At 45.7% G+C, this 21,419-nt stretch overlaps 1 long non-coding RNA gene across 1 annotated transcript in view; it reads left to right on the top strand.

Moving 5' to 3' along the window:
* Nucleotides 1-21,300: 21,300 nt before the first annotated feature.
* Nucleotides 21,301-21,419, top strand: part of LOC135443695 (uncharacterized) — a 29,670-nt gene continuing 29,551 nt past the window's right edge. Inside the window, exon 1 of the long non-coding RNA XR_010439094.1 lies at nt 21,301-21,411. This is a non-coding gene — a long non-coding RNA (uncharacterized LOC135443695). The remainder of the gene's footprint in view (nt 21,412-21,419) is intronic.

Here is a 21,419-nt window from a genome sequence, read left to right as displayed (position 1 = left end):
TCCTTATCTCCCAAGAAAACTGTCGACAAAGCTTCCATTCATGCACTTGTAAATATTCCTCCCTCCCCTTTTAAAAAAGTTTTTTTTCTTTTTACTTTTCTCTAATGCTCTGTCTTAAAAAAATTCCTTATCTGGCCCTGACACAAGCGAGCTAGTTCCCTTAGCTAAGGGCTTCCCTCAAGACCCGGGAAGGCAGTCAAACACACTTGGAGGATTATGTTCATATCTCATTGCTCTCTGCACCCCACGGGAAAGGGCTTTCAGCACTGGTTTTTCTTCTGGGCAAGAAAAATTGAAAAGATGTGCCAGAAGTGAGTGCTCTGTCTCAGCCTGCAGCTGGGCCCTTGAGGTGTTGTATTTAGTCATCCCCAAGCCAGCTGGTTTTTGTGACATCAGGGTGTGCATAAGCTTTCATGGCTGTGATACGTGTTGGGCAAAGGACAGATCTGATCCCCAAATAAACACAAACCTGTCGTGATCTGTGAAGCCATTGTGATGCTGAGTGACCTTTTGGCATCAAGCACACCCTCAATTCCTTACTCCAGCTATGATAAGCCTGATTCTTAAAGTTAGGTCCTACCATACCAACCTTTTCCTTAACAGTTTTATCCTCACTTATACAGCCTGGGATGCTCATTCACTCTGAGCTGTTGCAGACCTTCTCCCAGAGAAGACAGCCACAAAAATCACAGCCAGAGTAACCAGAATAGAGAGATCAAGGCAAATACTGGGTGGTGAGCAGAGCTTATATGTTAGTTTGGAACATGACCTGTGACCTTGAACTTAGTTCCCAGATTCACTTTAGTTCCCTAGGAAAAATTGTATTTTCTTGGAAAACTAAGAATGGGAAACCAAAGTGCTCAGAAGTTATGCACCAGAGATCTCAGCAGCCTGGTGCAAATTAAAAGGAAGAGCAGGAAACTCTTCTTACTGTGGGACCTTTGTTGTCCTGAAATGATATGTCAAAAATTTGATTTGCTGTAATTAAGGCTTGGGTAGCACTTAGGTTATAATCTCTGCATGCTAAAGGCTGACAGTCCAGATTGACAGTCCATTCTTAGTTAACCATTAAACCCATATGAGCTGCTGCCAGTCTTAATGTGCTAAATTTATTTGTATTTTTGAAGCCCTCTTGCTGGCTGGCTCCAGCCCTTCAGCTTGTTTGCTTCCTTTCCCGTTCTCTGGGCCCTTGTGCATTCAGACTTGCAGGTGATGTTCGAGCTCTATCCCCTGCAGCTTCTGCCATTTGCAACCTCATCACAGCCCTTGCTCACTAATTAGTTAATATTCATACAGGGCTTAAAGACTTGCAGCATAACATGCACGTCCATTTTATACAGGTGCTGTTGCCTCAGCACTCACACAGGGGAAAACTGAAGAAAACCTTTTACAAATTCACCCACTGGCACACAGGGCAACACATCCTGCAGGCACCAAGCACAAAATGGCTCCTCACCCCTGCACTGCTAAATTCAAAGTTAGCCCAGGAAAAATTCTCTGTGAAAAAGGGCAACCCTTTACCAACTACAATAAGCAGGAGTGCCATGGAAAAAGGCATATGCCTAGCAAATGAGTGTGCCAGTGCTGTGCCAAGCTCCACACTGCTGCTGCTCACTCCTATCTGCATCTGGTTTGCTGTTAGATTTTCAATCTCTTTTATTATTATTTTAGAAACGTGTTTTGAATTCCACTCTGCTCAGAAATTAGGGCTTTGCTACACTGTACTGTTATAAACACTGGTTTAATGACATACTTAAAGGTTAGAATTTTAGCCTGGGTCCCAGTGATATGGGCAAGTAAAAAACATGCACTCATTCCAACATGTAATTAGGTTAATGCTGTAAAATACAAACAGGGAAAAATATTCCTATCACTGTAGGTGCCTCAAAGGTACCATGGTGACAGACATGGCAATGACATCTTGCTATCCCAAACCATCCTTGGTATCCTATTCCATGTCTGTTTCCTTAGTTTGGTGAAATCAGCACTGGCATTTGTGTCAGGTCCTGGAGAGGACCATGTCCTGCACCAGTTTTGGTAGGAAATTGTACAGGCAGCTTTAACCAAACTCTCACAAAACCTGTTTTGGTCATGATGACTGAAAACTGAATATGTTTATAGAGCTGCAAGATGCCCACTGTATTCCTTCACAAAAATTAGGCTTTTCATGCTCATGGAAAGAAAATCAGCTTTGGTGTGTAACAAAAAAACCCTGTTTTGCTGATTTTTGGAAGTGTTTATCTGTCCTTTGGAACACAGGAAATCCTTTCCCAGGCTATTCTCTGCTGCTAAGGGATTTAAGCCACCTTTATGTGTGATTGGAAATACTGTAGATTAAGATTTATTGCAATTAATAAAGCCCTTTGAAGACCAGTCTCTGAATGCAAAGGCAGGAAAATGATCCAAAGAAAATGTATCCAGCCTTGAAAGGGTTACATCCACTTTTCAAACCCAAATGGGGAGGGAATTCAAGGAGGGCTGTCGCTAAAGTGACAGGGCTCAACAAGGAGAATTTGCAAATAAATTTGACACATTTCTTCCTTTTTAGTTTTTAATCTGAAAAGATCAGTCAAATATGGCTGGTTACTGGGGGGAGGGAAGGAGTGAGAGCAGAATTAAAGTGGAAAGATTGGAACCAAAATCATGCATGTCATGTTTTGACTGGTGAATTACCACAGATATAAAAACATAACTGTGTGTGTAAAAATAAGTCTTAAACACATAGGGACCTAAAGATTACACATTCAGCTGACAAAGTTTAAGGATGTAAAAGAATCATAAATGACACTTGATAACTGTCAAGATAAATAGCAGTAATTAACCGTATAAGATTCTCATAATTGTGAGTGTCCCTGTTTATTCAAAACAAAACACTAGGTGCGAGCAAAAAAACTGTTCTTACAGGTTTCTTCTTTCCCATTAACCTTCAAGCCTGCTGGTCTGTGTCTTCTCTCTCTCTTATCCCTCTGGAGTCATGATCTAAGGTGGTGAATACAAGGCTGTAGTGCTGCTTGGGAAAGCATATGCACAGTCGGCCTTGGGATTATTTTTGGTTATGATGCAAGTTCCTCTCCAGTCAAAGTGTGGCCTGAGCAGCTCATTGCTCTTGCCCTGGTGATGGCACAGAGCTGCCAGAGCAGTGCTGGATCCATGGTCTCTGGGTGAAGCTGCAGCCACTGACACCCCCTTTCGTGCCTGTTCCCCTTCCCAAGGGCAGCCCCACGCTTTGCTCTGCATAGGGAGCTGGGATTTGGAGTTTCTGGGGAGTCTCCAAGAGCCGTGGTGCTGTGGAGGGGAAACTGTGCAATGCTGGCACCAATCAGCAAATGCTTCCTGCATAAACAGACTCAGTTTGCCCATAAGTGCTCTGCATTTCAGGAACTGCATTTCCAACCAGGAGGGTTTTTGCACAGCATTTCCACCAGCTTTTCTCACAGGAGCCTGGGCATCCAGTGTCCCTACAGACCATGATAGCATCTGCTTGCAGCGGGGTCCAGCTCACCCTAGGTCAGCTGTACTTGCTGAAAACATATTTTTTGTGTCCACACCCCACTTTTCCCTTCCCATAGGATGGGCATTTTAACTGATCACCCTCTTTTAATGAAGAAGTGTTGTCTTCTGCCACTGCCTATGTAACCCCAATATTTTCCATGTAGGCTTTCTGCTTGGTCCACTCTCCTCCTTTTAACTCCCTTCTGGCCAAAATCCATAGAAGATAACCTGTCACTTGGAGGCACTCAGAAGAGCTCACAGTGTTCAGTAATAAAGCCCCAAATATAGAGATAGTCACAAATGCTATTAAATCAAGGAGTATTGCTAATAATGAAGGCTACAGTGCCAGCATTCTTATGAGGATGTAAATAGTAAATACAAAAGGGTGGAAGATAAATGCCTCTAACATGGGAGTAAGATTAAACAACCACTTTGTCCCTGCTTAAAGCTATACCAATAAGCAAAGGCATATATCATGTTGCACTTCTATTAAAAATTATGTCAGTAGTTAGAGTCAATCAGGAGGAGATTTCCAGATGATTTGCCCATGAGAACGATTTTGGTTACCTTTGAAATGGTTATTAGACTGACAATGCTATTAAAGAGAGATGTTAGGGGGAAAAAGCAAGAGCAGACAAGCTTTTCTAAACTGTCATCTGTGATTTACCCTTCCTTCTCCAAACCTGAAAGACTTCCTTTCCATTGTTCTACCAACCCAGCAATCTTCTGGCATTTCATACTGGAGTCCTTTGTATTCATCAGGAGGTTGATGGATGGGCAATAAGAATGGATAGATGGGAGTGGAAAACTCAAAATTAAAATCCCCAGAGTGGCAAGATGCCCAAGAGATTAATTTTTCCTTCTGTCATCCCCTCAACTGAATTTCTTTTTGTGCCTGATTATTGATTTCTGGAGCAGTTAATGGTGTAATTTACTTTGCAAGTTGCAATTACTTCTGATCATTCATTTTTCTTCCTATCTGTTAATTAGCTAAAGCAGGAGACCATGTGATCCCAAACAATCTTCTCCACAACAAAATGGCACACAGTGGACTTTGGTGTGGTCCTGCAGGACACTGAGCTTTTGATTATTATAGTAGGCAGCTGTGTTTGGAATTTTGCAAAAGTTGGCCTTGCATTGTTAAAAAAAGCACTTTGCAATATTATTCTGCAGGCCCAACCCATCACAAACTAGGACTCCACTGATGGAAGTTGTAAACTGAGATGTTAACTAGGACAAGTGAGATCAGAGCTGGGTCTGCTTATTTACATCACATTCCTGGAATCCTATTTCAATTCTGTTCATCCACTCTGCTAAAATTAGTTTGCTACAACAAGAGTTGCAAATCACAGGGAGATACAATGAGTGTTTTCCTTCCCAAGAGGGACTGATTGTGCCTGCACAATGAGGAAGGGACCAGGACATTCCTTGTGGCATTGTAGGGATACAAGCCTTGCAGAGGAACCATTGTGCATTTTTTTCCAGCATAATGTATTGCCAGTGCCATTATTAATAAGCTTTTCTGTACTGGATGTAACTTTGGGTTTGGTATTTGTTATTTTATTTTCTGTCATATTATTTGGGCATTTAACAATAATAACAAGTAAAGGATGCAGACTGGAGAGAAAAATAGAAGTATTCACCCCTCCCCCAAGATATGCATGTATTCTTATACAATTTATGCATTTTCAGCTAGGCTGTTTGTGTTCTTTCCATGTAGCATTAAATCTCTAGTGTGCACAATTACTGCACAAATCCAAAATGCCTCAAGTGAGAAATGGAACATGACTGGCTAGAGCGCATGTGTGCCATCTGGGACAGAGATTTTCTGATCTCCAGGAAGAGAAAATTTCAGCTAAAATGTTGCTTTCATGCACTGAGACATTGCAAATATGTTTTCAATATGGAGAGACACACATATGCCCATGCACATGTATGCATAAAAATGTAAGACAGAAATATGTGTGGTTTTGTGAAATCAGAACAGAACAATAAGACCTATGACTATCACAATTTAGGAACCTGCTGCCTTGTGTTTTATTGCTTAAATGCAATCCAAAAGAGCAGGATAACATACACAATATTCCATGAAAATATTCTCAATCCCTGGCAGGCTTTACTCTAGTGAGCTAATTGATGGAGTGCCAAATGCTGTTTGCACTTAACTCAGGAGTGACTCTGCTGGTCTGGAAGGAGCCCTTGCTCCTCTGCTGCCACACTGGGAAGCTCTCTGAACTTACACTGGAGTTCCACTGCTATTTGTGAGACTGGAATTTTCCCTGGAATCTCCTGTTTCATTAACTCTAAATCACTAATGCCAGTCTTTCAATATCTTAAAGAGGCAAGAATATTTTATGGATTTTGATGCCTGGGAGACAGAATGAAATGAAGAATTTCCACTGAGTGTGCTGATAAATGCCACTTCTCCCTGCAATGCTGGAGGGATCAGAAGAGGATACCTGAGCAGAGAGCAGTGCCTCTGAGCAGGGTGAGACTCTTGTGCACTTGGGTTACAAAGGAAATGCCACTTCTGGAGAGCAGCATTTCCTCCCATAATGTTGCAGTGATAATATGTTGAGAAAATCATGTTTAGGTATTATTTTTAGAATTAATTTGGAACCAGGCAAGATGCAGCACAGGGAGTGTGTCTGCAGGAGGAATCTTTGTTATTTTGGATGCTGCAGCAAGTGTGAATGACAGCAACTTCAAGGCAGCTTTGAGCAAATCCTTCAGACACCTTGTCTGTTGAGGGCTTCTCCAACATTTGTCTCTCACCAGGTAGGGATATTAACGACTTTAAGCATAAACCAAATTTGTGCTGCCAACTTTGTTTCTTGGGTTCCTTTTTTCGGGAAATATGGCAAGTGGAAAGCAGTGTGCTGCTGTGCTGCAAAGCATGGAAACTGTGGGATTCAGCTACCAGAGAGACTGAGTCTAAAGACTTTGAGTCAGTTTCCTTTTTATTTATTTAATCATCCCCTTTGGCTTTATATCCCAGATATTTTTTCTTTACACTGGGTAGGCATTTAACATAGATTTTTTATTCATTTTCTGTTCTTCATTATATCTCTATCACACCTCCCCACTCAATCTATTGCAGCTTTTTCACTTTAAAGTGCTAATAAATAGCTAGTCTGAAGCCAGCAAGTGGGTATCTCAGTGACAGCATCACATCTGGGCTTCCCTTCCTCTTGGTGTATTCACTGGATAAGTGAAAATGCTGTTGGGTTTTCTATTTTCCAGTCAAAATAAACTGCCTCACCTCTGGATTCCAGCAGGTCATGTTAGAATACTTTCCTTCATCTGCACAGTTTCCTTCATCTGTGCAGCCTCAGATGAGGGGCACGAAGGACAAACTGAGCTGCCCTTGCTGTTTCCTTTGCAGGGGTTTCTTTCACCTTTGCACAGGTGAGGTCTCAGTGCAGAGGATGCTGCTGCCAAAGGACTGTGAGGGGATGGAAAATGTAAATCCATCCCCAGAACTCAAGGCACTTGGAAGATTCATGTGCCTCTACTCTGGACAATCCCACCTGCTGTGTTCCTGTTTATCCAGGTGTTTGTGCCTGGCTTTTTGACTTTGAATGTCAATGGGCTCATGGGCACTATCCTGGAGTCAGATCTTTATTCCCTACAGATGCATTTTCCTTGTGCTGTTTTGTCTCCAGCTGTATGAAAATGTAAATGAACTAATTTCTAATTGCTTTAAGGCAGGCTGTAGAACTGTGAAAAATACAGATAAAAGCTTTTATGTGAAAATCTGCAGACATATTTGTCACTTAGCCCCCAGCCTTTCCCACTGGCCACCTGCTCAGGGCAGAGGGTGCAGCATTTCCTCACCCAGGGGCACCCACAGTGCCTGCAGAGAGCAACACAGAAAGAAGGAAAAGCATTTGTCCTGTGAGGACACAATGGCCAGGTGATGGCAGCTCTCAGGTAACCTGGGTGCTGCACCGGAGGTGCTCCTCCCTGCAGAAAGGCAAGTGTGAGCCAAGCTCCACATGAGAGCTCTGAGAAGTCTGTGGCTCATCTTGCTGAATGGGACAGATGGAAACCCTTGCCAAAAATAGCTTTGCTAGAAGTAGAACACATGGTAAATTGCATTAATTTTAATAATTGCTTTTTATGCTTTGATAAAAACTGGCAAAGACCTAAAGGATCCTCTACCCAAGATAATTAGCACAGCTCTCCTTGACTGCTCCCCGTTAAAGAGAATGCTGGTTTGAGGCTCTTGTGGCTCACAGAATTGAGAAGGATGAGGCTGCCCACTTGTGCCAGGAAGGCAGAGAGCTCAGCAGGGTGTGGGACCCACCAAAAACCAGTTTAGCTGCCAATACACCAAGCAGCTCGAGGCCATTCAAGCAGCCTGGAGTCTGCAGCCTGGCAACAGCCAGCATCTCTCTGGCCACAGGGTCCTGCAGAATCACACTCCAAAGGTGAGCAGATCCACATTCTAAAAACAATCAGCAACCACCTTTTTCTGAAAGGAAGGGAAAATGGTAAGGTGATTTTTTTGTTTATTTTATTTTATTTTATTTTATTTTATTTTATTTTATTTTATTTTATTTTATTTTATTTTATTTCCAAACTGCTGTAGAAGAACGGGAACAGGCATCTTCTTTGCCCCCTGTAAACAGGATTTTTGGCTACCATAGTGCCAGGTAGAACTGTCCATTTGTCACATGAAAAAGGGATAATGGCTGCACTACTGCTCCTCACCCCAATCACCGCTCAAGATTTCAGGATGCTTGACTTGAAAATAAATTCCCCTATCAAAGTAATCTCCAGCAATGGTGCTGGAGGCAGTGTCAGACAGCACCACACCCCATTTACTCTTTTTCACCATCTTATCTAAACTGGTTTAGGCTTCTGCCCAGCCACAGTGAAACCAAAACACAGAGCTCCAGCTGCTGGTAGTGTCCAGGCCAGTGACACAGAACTGGCTTCTAATTGATGCTGTTAATACAGGACATCTTCTGTTCAAACAGCTTTGAAATAATATTTAATTACCTGGAGGATTTTGGAGTCATCAGTGCCTGCATTTCTGTCCAGTTCTCAGGAACACACAACATATTTCTTACTCAGGTGCTATACATTTTTGTATGAATGAAATGTATTATCTTTTACAGCTAAAAGTGTGCTTGTCAGTCCAGATCAGAGTCAGTCCAAGATCACAAACCTGTCAGTCAGGTATGAAGAGTTCAGTGTCTGGGAGTGGTATTTGTTTCTATTAGATTAAGGAAGCTCACTGGAACTGCAGTTTTGTCACCAAAAGAGCACTCTGGGACTGCAGCTGGATGGGGTTGATTTTCTTCTCCCTGCCAGGGCCAAGCTCAGGCAGACACAGGATTTGTGCCACAAGAGAGCAGCCTGGGCAGCTCTGAGCATGTGACAGAAATGCATAAATGCAGAAATATAAATGTGTCTGCATGCAGCCAATGCCCCAAAAGGACACTTGGGCTAAATGTGGGTTGCTTGGGAGTGTGATTTGGATGCACTCAGTACTGATTGCTAGAAGTCCTTGGGCAGATAGACTGAAAAATCCTTTTAATTCAGGTCCTCTCCAGCCACAGGGATTATAGAAGTGAGCAAGGTCATTCCTGTGCAAGGGGCCTGCTCCCTCCTCACATGCAGCCTGGTCTGGCTTTTCCCTTCCCAGCCAGAAGAGGAGCACACAGGCAGGAGCTCAGCAGGGCCAGAGGGATGCTGGCACCCAGGTGGGAGCAGCTGCTGGCTGCCAGGTCTGTGCTGCAGTGCTCAGGGCAGGGATGGCACCAGAGGCAAGAGCTTCTGCATGCTGCTGCACCCCAAAATGCCTCCCTGCCTTCCGCTGCCCTGTCCTGCACCCCAAGGGTTGCTCCTCCAGCATGCATGTGCAGATTGTGCTACTGATGCTGTTTGTATCCAGTAATTTTTTAAAGCTCAGTGATTTATATTGACAAATGTATTCTGATGTCCTAATATATTTTCTTCACATATTTGCCATGTTTTTCCATAAGAATTATTCTGTTCAGTAGCTAGGGAAAAAACAATCAACAGCTAGAAGGTATATTCAACTTATTCAACTTCAGAATTTTTCAGAGAATTATAATGCCTCTTCTTTTTTTCATTTTCCCCTCTGAAAAATGTATTTCTCTCTGTGTTTCCTGCATTGGCACTACCCTGTAGCTCTGTGTTTAACCTGAGTTCTGTCCCCACTCCTGGCTGTGTTGATGTGTTTCTGTGATGTTGGTGTGCCACGCTGATATTTCGCTCCCTGTTTTCCCTGCTGTGCTGTTGTTTAACAGCCTCCCAGCAGAGCACCTCGATGATGTTTGCAAGGCTGCAAGTGCTCAGTGAAGCCCTCTCCAAACCCAGCCCTGGGCTGAGAGCACCACGAGAGGGGCACAGAGCTGGGCAGAAGGGAACACACTGGAGCAAGCACTGCAAAAGGGATGAGATATTCTGGAGCTGCTGGGCTGAAACATTTGACTGCATCACAGGCAGTAGATGAGGACAAATTTTTGACTTTTCTGCAAACCTGTGGGTTTTGACTGAAACTGCAGATGAATGTCTCAGTGTGTCAGGAGATGAGAAATCTTAGAAACACCAACAGAATACCAAAAGTGCTGCAAGGAAACAGAGCTGATTCAGTTTCTTGCCTTACTTAGTAATCAAAGAAGTTGCTTTTGATAGCTTGCTCGTGAAAAAGGCTTTGTCATTTTTCTTCCAGAAATTAGCAGAATAAATTCCAGAATATATTTTAATGGCTGTGAGGATGCCAAAACTATGCAGGGAGTGGGACAACTGTAAAAACTGTATTTTAGGACTGATTAGGGGAGCCCCAAGCTTTGTCATGGTTTAATCAGAGCCACCTGCCTGTGCTCATAGGTCCCATAAATACAGAAATCTAGCTAGGCACTGGTGGGATTTTTGAAGTCTGCCCAAGAAAGTGCTATTACACCCATCCTGGTGGAGTTGAACAGGTTTGAGTGATGGCAGACAAGTCGTTCTGCAGTGGATAATTAAAAGGATTACATACTGGTACAGAAGGAGTTTGCATGATGAGTGAGTTTTGCTATCTGGGAGCTATTTCCAGCATGATGGATACAAAGTTATCTGAGCATGCTAGACAGAAAATTCTCTTTTTAATCCATTATATGAATAGGCTAGATTGTTTTTAGAGATGGTGCCTAAATTTCTGTTTAGAGCCAAGTTTCTGTACTCTACAGAGGGGCAGATTTTACCTGTAACATCAGGATGGATGTAGAGTTTCTGCTTAGGAGGAAAGATCCAGAAACAGAGCACTGCTTTGTGCTTAATCCCATTCAGAGATTCTTCACAGCCATCCAGGTCTTGTGGGCAATTCAAAAAGGGAAGAGGGGGAAGAGGAGACACCAAGAGCTGCCTGGTAGAGAGCTCTCTGCTGACAGGGCTTGGCTGCACAAGGAAAGCCAGTTTGTTACCAGCATAGAAAAGTTATCAGGAATCTCTTCTGGACCTGAGTGCTGACACTCCAGTGCCCAACAGCCATGAAAGAACTAAGATTCTCCAAATGATAAAAATAGTAATGTATAATGTGCTTGTCCATTTCCCCCAAAAACATTTTAGAAAGGCCAAGCTGCAGGGAACTGAAGAAATCCAGACCCAAACCCTCCTTGCCTCAAATGTTCAAATCATGCAGCTCTGACCTTTGCTGCCTGGTTTATGTGCTCTGAAAAATCACTGGCATTGTGTCTGAGCTGCACCCACCCAGCCCAGCCCAGCTGTTCACTGTGCACCCCCTGGTAACCCCAGGGATGAAGTGCCAGGTCACAGCTGGGTTTGCTTCAACTCGTCTGCATTTCCCACAGCCCATCTGCAGGAGCTGAAGGGGAGGTCACTTCCCAGGCTGCCTGAAAGGGGCATTCTGACTGATGGGAAGAAGAATACCAGATCCATACCAGAATACCAAATCTCAGATTAAAGCATTTTGTACTACAGAAGCAGTTTTACATATTTTGCCCAGAAGGAAAGTTCACAAGAAGTCTGCCAGGCTTTTGGAATCATGAGGGACAAGCTGTGTGAAATAAGGGCAGAGGATTGCCATGGTCACGCTAGCAGACCTTTCCAGACACCCACATAGGAGCCCTGCCTTTCAGAAATGTGAAATACTGCTTTTTTCCACAGCCCTTGGACACAGAGGAGTTCATGTGAGGAGCCCTCAGTGCCCAGTCCTGCAGAAGCAATGGCACGTGGGGCTGTCCCTCTGCCCCTGCACAGGGCTCCACACTCCTGTCCCGGCCCTCAAAGTTTATTTTTATTCATAATATCTTGCAAGCCCCACCAGTCCACCTTCATCCCTCCCTTCAGAAGTTTGAGCCTTTGCCCTGGATTTGCTAAACCCCTTATTTTTGGGCTGGTACCACCTGACTCCCAAGCCAGGCTGAGGAGCAGCCACTTCTTCAGGTCTCTCAGCAGTGTGGTCAGCTCAGCCTTGAAGGCAGATGAGCCTTCTTGCAGGCAGAGAAACTGAAATGGAAAATATTGTCTGGATGAGACTTTGAACAGAACATGATCATTGTCTACTCAATCACACTTGAATTTCTTGACCATTGGTGCTACAGGTGACAAACATATCTTCCATCCTCCTGGAACAGCCACCAGACAACTTGGAGGTGAGGAGGAGGAAGGGGGGAAGCCCTATCATCTAAAAAAGCTAAGGCATGAGGCAGAGCAAACGTGCTTTGGGTTTCATCAGCAGTTTGGCACCCAAATTAGGCCTGGTGGCTGTGACCTGGACAATGGTCTTGCATGGTGCCATCAGTCACACTTCAGCCCAAATTCTGGGTATTAACCCTGACCAGCAGAGTGAACTCCTGCAGTGGCTGCTGACAGCTTCCTCTGTCTCCTGCAGTGTCACAGTGTGCTCCAGCAAACTCAGACACTGCAAAACCCTGAAGACACGAGCTGTGATCTATGTGAAAATGTTTAGAATTTGGGCCTAATTTTATTTTCCTTCCTGCTAGGAAATGTCTGCGATGGCACCTGTAACCAGGAGAGCAGGTCTGAGTGAAAAAGGACATTCCTTTTATTCTTCCATAGGGTCAATAATGAAAAATTACATTAAACAAAGACAAGGTAGGAAAACAGCTGATTTGAAATTTGTAATATATATGTGGCCTTCTTAAAAATCCCACAGGAACTGATTATCTCAGTTTACAACTAGTTAAAGACAAAATGCAAAGAAATGACGAGGCTGGCCCTAACCATCACTTTAGAGGGGGATTATTGACATTGTTTCATAGGAAGTGGTGAATTACTAAAGAGCTGTGTCCATGTCAGTGCTGCTGTGATTACTCCCAATTACTGTCATTCACTCCTCCAAGGGATTTCTCAGTGCTGTGTTTGCAGGGGCAATTCCTCTTGCTGCTGTCCTGGCAGTGCTGGCTCTGGGAGCAGGGCTGGGCCACAGGACAGGCTCTGCACAGGTGGGGATGTGCTTGGCCCCATCTCCTCTCACTGCTATCCCAGCATTTAGCCCCTCCTTGGTTTGCCCTGAGCCTCATTACAGCTCTGTCCTTCCATTCATGTCCAGGGGCCCAGATGAATGAAGGAGGGAGCCTCAGGGTGGTGGGTGGCACTGTCTGCTCCATTCTGTGTGCTTGCACTGAATCCTGGCCAGGACTGAACTCTCCATCCCAGGAGAGTCTCTGCACTTTTAGGAGGGAGGGGGCTCTACAGCAGCTCTTCTGGCTTGGCCTGGGCTCCCCTGGTGCCACCTGCTAATCACCTCCTCCTGTCACAGCTTTTTCCTCCCTTCCCCTGTTGCTGGCTTGAGGAACTCCTGTTAACCTCGCTCATTTCAATACCGTCAAAAACTTGGCTTGAGACTCATCCAGTTATTCACCCCGTTTTATTTCTTCCAGGGTCCAAAACCCATGGAAAGGGGGGAAAGGAGTTTAAGACTGAGACCAGCTTTCCTCTGTGGTGGTTACAAGGCACCTCCCTGCAGGCTCGTGCTCACAGGGGTGTGAAGCCTTTTTGTCCTGTGGTACAGCACGAGTGGCTCCTGCCACCGAGTCCCCTCTCCCGGTGAGGCAAGCCCAGGTGCTGCACCCTGGGGATGGCAGCAGCCCAGCTTGGTGGCTTTGCAGCTCCCTGGCCATGGCAGAGGCTCACCTTGCAGACCCAGCCCTGTGCCTGGCCCAGGGCCCCTGCACCCCCTCCTTGTCTGCTGGGGATGGGGACAACCTCTCACAGTGACAGTGACACCCCAGGGCTGGCATCACCTTGATGCAGGGCATCTCAGGGGGTAGGAGTGGTGCACCATGGAACTGCAAATAACTGCTGCAGAAATGCAACTTTGTTTTCTGTTTTCATCTGTGTCTGATGTATTCTAACTGAAAATGAGAATCATGCTTTGGAAAGGAAACAAAACTCAGTCTTCTCTTCACTTTTCATCTTTTTCTTCAAAAGACCAGATCCTCATTCTCTGGACCCTCTCCTTAGTTTTGGGAAGATCTGGGCATTGATGGGACAGAAGAAGTTCATCTCATCCTTCCCTCACAGATTCAGACTTTTATCATGAGTCTCTTATTAATGACAATAAAACAGCAGAACTCAAGTATTTGCCATTATTAGGGGATTGTTTTGCACTTACCAATGTGGCTTCTCTGGTAAGGACTATTTATAGGAAAAAATGTGGCACTGACTCACTCAGGGAGACCCACGTGCAGCTCCTGAGGACCTTGGAGCAGCACCTTCCTGCACTGAGAGGAGTTAGGTTCAATGCCCTGGTGTGCATTTATTTTTGCAGTATTTACTTCTTACCTTCCATTTTCCATAGGGCTTGTGAGCTTCATGAGCACCCAATTAATCCCAGGGTTCTTCTTGCTGCCCTTGCAATCCCTGCTCCAAACCAGACCTTTCTCCCTCCACTTGTCACCCTGAAAAGTCCTTATCACCTACTAAGATTTCCCTTCCTCTGTCATACATGTCATACACATTTGTGTTTATCAACCTGCACCTCCACTCTTGCTAGACAGAAAATTCTCTTTTTAATCCATTACATGAATAGGCTAGATTGTTCTCCAGGGTTCTCTGGTCCCATTTCTGCCTTGTAGGCTCCCAGGCTGCTGCACAAAAAGATGGCAGGGCCAGGCTGGGATGTCCAGCAGTGTTTGTTTGCAGTGACACCTCATAGGTATTCAGGCTGCTCTCCTCCTTGCTGATGAGCCTCATCTACAGAGTTTTCCTGCATAAAAAACTGCACATGTCAGGGGGGAAAGACAAATGACGATGGCAATAATGTAGAAGAACATCCTCTGAACATCTGAGAGGGCTGAATCATGAACCACTTTTATCAAGGCGTACAAGAGGCACTTAAACATTAGCTGCTGCTTATAAATAATATTGGTATGTTAAATACACACATTTTTTCACAGTTTTATAAAGCGAGTGATCTCTATTTGCTTTCAACTGGAAATCATAAAGTAAAAATCAATGAGCTTATATCAAGCTTGTATTATGGTCCTTGAATTGCCAACTGACTCTATAAAAATGACTGTTTCCTAACGAAGATATAATTAATTGGATTGATTTGGCAAAGTTTAAGTGCCTTGTCATATTTTGACTGCTATGCAGTGCTTATTGATTTTATAGAACACCCTGTAGATAAATGTAATGATTAATTTCATTTGGTTTACAAGAACAGAAAACTTCTATGCAGAACTGTTCTATTTTTATTAACTGCCTGTACCTGGCAGGAGCATGGGTCTAGCTGTGGAGCTACACCTGGTGGCCTGGCCTTCCCTGGTTTCTTGTTTACTCCAAAGAAATTCCATTTTTCTCCCAAACTCGTGGGGTTTGTAATTTCAAGGACTTCCAAGAGAGTATTTTTCAATATTTATCACTTGAGTGTTTCTGGTTTCTTTCTGAAATAAAGAATGGTAAGTTTTAGTCCAAGTTGCCTGGCTTGCAAAGCCATCAACCACAGGTCCAAAACGCAGGCTCAGATCATGAACCCCTTCCAAGTGAGTGCCTGCCTTGGATAGAGAAGGAGGCTCCAGGCTCCTGGTCAGATCCCTTCTGCCCCTCCCTGCTGTGCCCCAGCAGCGGCAGCCCCAGGAGAGCTGCAGAGGAGCATCCCTGCCTCAAATCCAGCTGGGGGGTCTGGCTGCCCCCCAAATGGGGCCAGCCAGGGCTGAGATCCCCCTCACACACCCCACAGCTGGGTGCACAGTCCTTGGAGCTGTTTTTCCCGAGGCTCTGGGATTATTTTTAGCCATAGCTACAGCACTCGGTGCCACATGGCTGCCTCTAAATTATTTGGTTGCTTAATTGGCGGAGTAAATTGATGTAAAAGCAAAGTGAGGGGAAAGGAAATACCAGCAGCCTCCCTGGGGACACCTTGCCAAGCCTGGGGGTGACAGTCCTGCTCACTGTGAGCTGTCTCGGCATGTGCTTGCACCAGCAACGCGGGGAACGGAAAGGATTTCAGGCCCGGGTTTCAGACGCGCTCCGGGGTTCCTCCCTCGCCTCTCCGGCTGTATGCTTGCCCCCACTGCTGGCACAGGCGGAAAGTGCATCCCGAGTGCTCCGGGCATCTCCCGGGCCGCTCGGAGACGCCGGACCCGGGCGCACACGGCATCTGCGAGGCACCGGCATCGGAATCAAAGCTTTGATTTTTGTGTTTGCCCTCAGAGCGGGTTAGTATTGAACGTCTGATCCACAAGGTGTTTAATGAGTCTCTGGGTATAAACTGGCAGAACAGAAATCTTTTGAGTAGCCTAAGCTGGCCAGAAATGAAAACAGGGAAGTCCCGTTGTACAGTCTGGATGGAAACTGCTAAAATCATATCCCAGGATCTATCCATGCATTGCATTCCTCCAAATCAGTGCCCTCTTCCATTCCAAACACAGATGCTCATTTCTGTGTGATGTTGGGAAAACACATGTGCCAAGCATGTTTGAGTAGCTCCCTAAAATAAAATATCTGGATTGATATGAGAGCACAGAAGTGGCTGAGGATGCTCAAACCAGGCCACCAACAATTTGATTCCTAAACCCCACTGCTGAGAGGGGGCAGTTGACAAGATCGCCAGTTCTCCATTCACTGCTGTAACATCCTAAACTACACAACTGGAGGGCAAACACCACACAGTATTAAAATCCACTCTCCTATAGAGTCTGAGCCATGCAGACCCCAGCCTCCACAGTGTTGCCCCCTGTCCAGCAGTGCTGCCTCAGAGCAGCTCTTTGGCTCCGCTCCCCTCTGGCTGCCCCTTCCCAGCCCCAGCAGGGCTCTGCCCCGGCTCTCAGCTCCTGGGAGCGCTGCTGAGCGAGCTCGGTGCAGCTCCCGGGGGTGCTGGGTTCCACACGAGGATGGCAGGGGCCATCCCCAGGGCAGGACGTGTCCCTGTGCCTCAGGCTCTGCCTGCTCCCTCCTTCCTGGCGCTGGGAACTGCACTGCCAGCAGCCCGCAGTTTCCACGCTGGCAAAGCAAACATCAACAAAACCACGAGGAGGATCAAGGAGCACAGCACCACCCAGGCTCGGGTACAGGGCAGGACTGCCTGCCTGGGGCCCTGCAGGATGGCTGCCCTGGGAGAGGGTGCCCCATTTCCATGATTACTGAAACGTTTGGGGCATTCAGTCTGGGGCTTGCAAGGCATCTCTGCAGGCACGGACCACGCCAGGCTGGAGGTGCAGCTTGTCTCCCCCAGCACCCAGCTGGACACAGCTCCCCACTGCTGCTTGTGCTGGGGCTGCTGCAGGACCAGGCCATTTGAAACATTACCTGGAATAACAGGGATATCAGAAGATTGGGAATGTACATTCAGCCTGGGGCTCATCTCTGCTTGGCTGAGCACTGGCTGTATGCTCAGGGCTGCCAGCAGCACAGGAGCAGGGCAGAGCAGCAGAGACGCTCCCAGCAGCAGCAAGGGAGCCAAGGTGAGGAGCGAGTGCCCTGGAAAAGCCACCTTCCCCCCTGCGCTGCCCCCAGCTGCACCTTGCTGCTAAAGCTGCCTCTGAACACGTCCATCAAGCTGCAGGGGTGACTCCTGTGACTGGGACTCGCGCAATTGCCGTGCTTCTTGATCTAAAAATATGGGTAAAATTTTGCTCTTGAGACACATTGTAAAAATGTCACTTTTCAGGCCTTTCTCACAGCAGGGATACGGCTCCTTGTGAGCTCTAACTCAGCTCCTGCTCTGGGGGGGACTGGAGCGGCAGTGCCTGCCTGAGGCACTCACAGGTGAGCTGGAAGGGGAAGCAGGAGCTCAGCTGTGCCAATGGCAGCAGCTTTGGCAGCAGTGCTGGGTGGAAACCAACCACAGAGGCTTATAAATCACTGCTCTTTTCAGGCAAATTACTTCCCCTTAGGTAAGAGGAAACAAAGTACCCAGGAGGAGAAGAAAGTCTAACTTTTGGGAGGTTATCATGGTTTCATCCCAGAACACCTGCCAGCCCTGGTGTCAGCGCAAGGTAACCAGCACATGGCATGAATCTGAGAGTATAAAAGATGTGTCATTACAAGAAGGAGTAGGAGGAAAATAAAGCAAGTTGACAGCTCACATCCTGTGCCATAATCCTAGAAATTGTTAATATTTACAAAATTAACAACTAATATAACCGATGACAATCTCACTCCTCCTGGTTGTCATGAGGATATTAACAGTTACCACCCGCTACAAACTGGAAATATTCCCCGTCTCTGGAGCTCCTGCTGCTCTGCAAGCGTGGGGATGGCACAGACTTGGCCTCCCAGCTTTCCTACCAGCCCCAAGCCAGGAGCCACTGTGGAACACCCAAGCACTGCTGGAGCTGGAAGTGCCTCCTGGCCTCACTCTGCTGCCTGGGAGCAGAGGGTCAGGCAGAACAGGAACATTTTTCTCTCCCCAGCTCCTCCAGAAGCCCAGGATCCAGCCCCATACAGAGATGGTGGGGAGAGCCCAGAGGAAGAGGATGGGGAGTACACTGCTGGAGGGAGGAGAGATGAGGGCTGCACCAGCTCAGATCATGCCTTGGAACAAGATGCCAGTTCAGGAGAAACCCCCATACTGCTGCTGTGAATTGCCAGCTGTAAGGATGGAAGCTAATTGATAAGAAGATGCTACTGCCATTTCCTTAACACGAAAGACCTGACTAAAACCAAAATAAAGGTGCTTGAACACCAGTGACTCCATAGGAAACTTATTCCTAGACTAGCAATCACAAAAAGGTGAAATTTTAAAATCACAGTTGCTATTGCTCACGTATTTTTTAAGTAAGAAGGAGAGCAAGAGCAAGTGCTCATTTTCTCAGAGCTGAGTTTTTTTTGTCTGTTACCTGTCCATCAAGAGGACTGCAGGAGGCAATACAGGGTTGACACTGTTAAGTACAAGAAAATTGTGGATGGTGCCTGCACAAGCAAGTTTGCTGGTTTCATTTTGCTCTACCCTTAGCAACATTAGTTCCCCAGGCCACTCTTTGCACAGGCACAGCATGTCAGCTTTATGGTAATTTTAACAGGTTTCCTCTGTCAGGGTGTGTAGTACACAGAAACCTTGCCATACTCTTTCCAGTTACTGTATGCAAAATCAAAACAGAATTACCAGAATTAACTGTTTTCAAAGAGCTCCCAGCTACAGGAAAACTGTAAAAAAGCAAATTTTCTCTTCACAGGAATAATTTTCTCCCTTTGAAGGGACGTGCTCTTGGCTGTATGAGAGGGTGGCCTGAACAGTGACCATGAATGAATGAATGAATGAATGGCAGGCAAAGCTGCCTGCTTCAAGGCAACCTGAGATCAGTGGTCTCATTTTCAATTAGGCCAGTGAAACAACACTGATCAGTGGAGCAAACAGCAGCTTTTCCAGAGCTGGCACAGCACAGGTGCTCACCTAGATGCAGGAACCAAGGACTCATTGGGAGGCGCCTCAGTTTGATGGGTCCTCTGGAGAAATGACCAAGGGGACCATCATGAGCTGCACTGTTCATTAAGTGGTTCACCACAATAAGATACAGCAACTCCTTTCCTTGAGTACAATGGGGAAATAAATGTGACCCAGTAAAATAAAGCATTGTTTTTAAATATTAAAAAAGGAATGACCTTAGAGAACAGATACATAAAATCATCATACTCACATAAAAACTGTTGTGTAGTTTGCTCTAAGAAGCTGGCACATTTTTAGAAACACTAAAACCTCAGCACATTACATCCCAGATAGTTTGCTTTTCTTTCCCTTGTCTTTTATTCAGCCCTGCACCTCTGAAGAGCATTCCTTTACAACCCATTTTGTTTTCTGTTTGTAAAGCTTTATGCATTTCAGGTTTTCATCATTTTCTAAGATCATTATCTTATTTTTTCATCTTTCTTTTCAAGAAACTTCCTTCCCCCACCCCCCCAATCTGCCACCATCTTCGGTAGAGTTCTTCTCCCTCTAGGATTTCTTTTATCCTTCTCATCTTTATGCCTTTCACTTACTCTTCCCCAGGCCCTTCACTCCTGCTTTTGCTTGTCAAAACTGTGTTTCTTCCTCCTTCATGAGGGAAGAAGTGGGAAGGTTGGGTGGATTTTTTTGCTATGAGCACACAAGAATGCTCCAATCAATACTTTGCAATCCTGCAGAGGAGAGCTTGCATGACTCTTCCAACACTTTCAAAATTTGCAACTGCAGTTAATGAAAGTCTGACTAATGCTTGAAAACCATAAACTTATTTTAAAGCAGGGCTGTAGCTTCCCACCAATAACATCATCAGGCCTTCCCCAACAAGCTTTGAATTTTACATTAGAGACACTACCCCATGCCCTGAAACACTTGTAGCCCTGCAGCAACTTCTTTGTGCCTAAACCCCATGTCATAGAGTAGGTGACGGACACAGTCTCAGACACCACATGAACCTTCAGCTCTGGCTGGATTTCTGCTCAAACCAAAGGAAAGCTGCATTGCCACTCCACTCACAGAAAGCCGTGTCTGTGTGTACCCAAGGAGACTTTGGAAGACTGGTGAATCCACTTCAGCTGCAAGTGAGTGCATGCAAAATGTCTCCAAGGCTCAAAGCAGGTGTCTGGCATCTGTCAGGAGAGCCATGGTGCAGCCCTGAGGCAGTGCCCTCTTCCAGGGCTGCGGTAGCATTCACTTCCAGGGAAGGATCCAGAGTCTCTTCACCCCTTCCTGGTAGATGTGCCCTTGCTATTTATTTTGTTCCAAAACCAACTTGCAATAGCAGTTTGGGGATCTTCTGACATTTCATTGACATTTTTTCAGGGCTTTTTGTAGCATGATTATTATTGTCAGTAGGCCTCTCACGTGTTAATCCCTACACCACATTTAATTGTGTACATTCCAGATGGGGCACAGTTTTTGCTTTCAATTCTTAACATGCATCCAACCTAGCACCTTCACTGGCCTGTTTCAGTTGGACCTGTTCCCCAGGCAGATCACTTAAGGGGTCTGGAAAATCCTATGCAGATAGAATTGACTGTTGCAACAGACAGAATTGACTGTTCCTGACAAGCCTACCATTTTTACTGTTCTCCATCTGCCTACCAAGACTGCCTCATTCTTCTGAAGTACTGAAGACCACTCAAAGTGTGTCTAAAGCTTGATGCCAACTTCTTAGCTCTGCTTGCCAATTTGAAAAAAATCTGTTGCAAAATATATGTCAATACATTTATTCCCAGACTAAGGCAACCGTGTTACCTACATGCTGGGGCAATCCTAAATGCACTCGAGAGACTGGTGCTGATCACAGAAACTTCAGATTGGCTTTTGCAGCAGGCATCACTTGTAGCATGAGATATTTAAAGCCTTTTCTTTTCCCCCTGAACAAGCAGGCCTGTCTCAGCAGTCTGGGCACGCTTCCCAGCTTGCTGGCCGGATGGGACGGCAGCCGACACTCAGCCATGGGTGGCTCGGGTATGGAATTCATTAAATTGGAAATCAAGGGCAGGAAGGTCTCGACACAAGTGATCCAGGTATGAAT

Source organism: Zonotrichia leucophrys, chromosome 2, assembly GCF_028769735.1.
Source record: "Zonotrichia leucophrys gambelii isolate GWCS_2022_RI chromosome 2, RI_Zleu_2.0, whole genome shotgun sequence".
NCBI classification, from domain to species: Eukaryota; Metazoa; Chordata; class Aves; order Passeriformes; family Passerellidae; genus Zonotrichia; species Zonotrichia leucophrys.
This window is presented reverse-complemented; position numbering and strand designations above follow the sequence as displayed.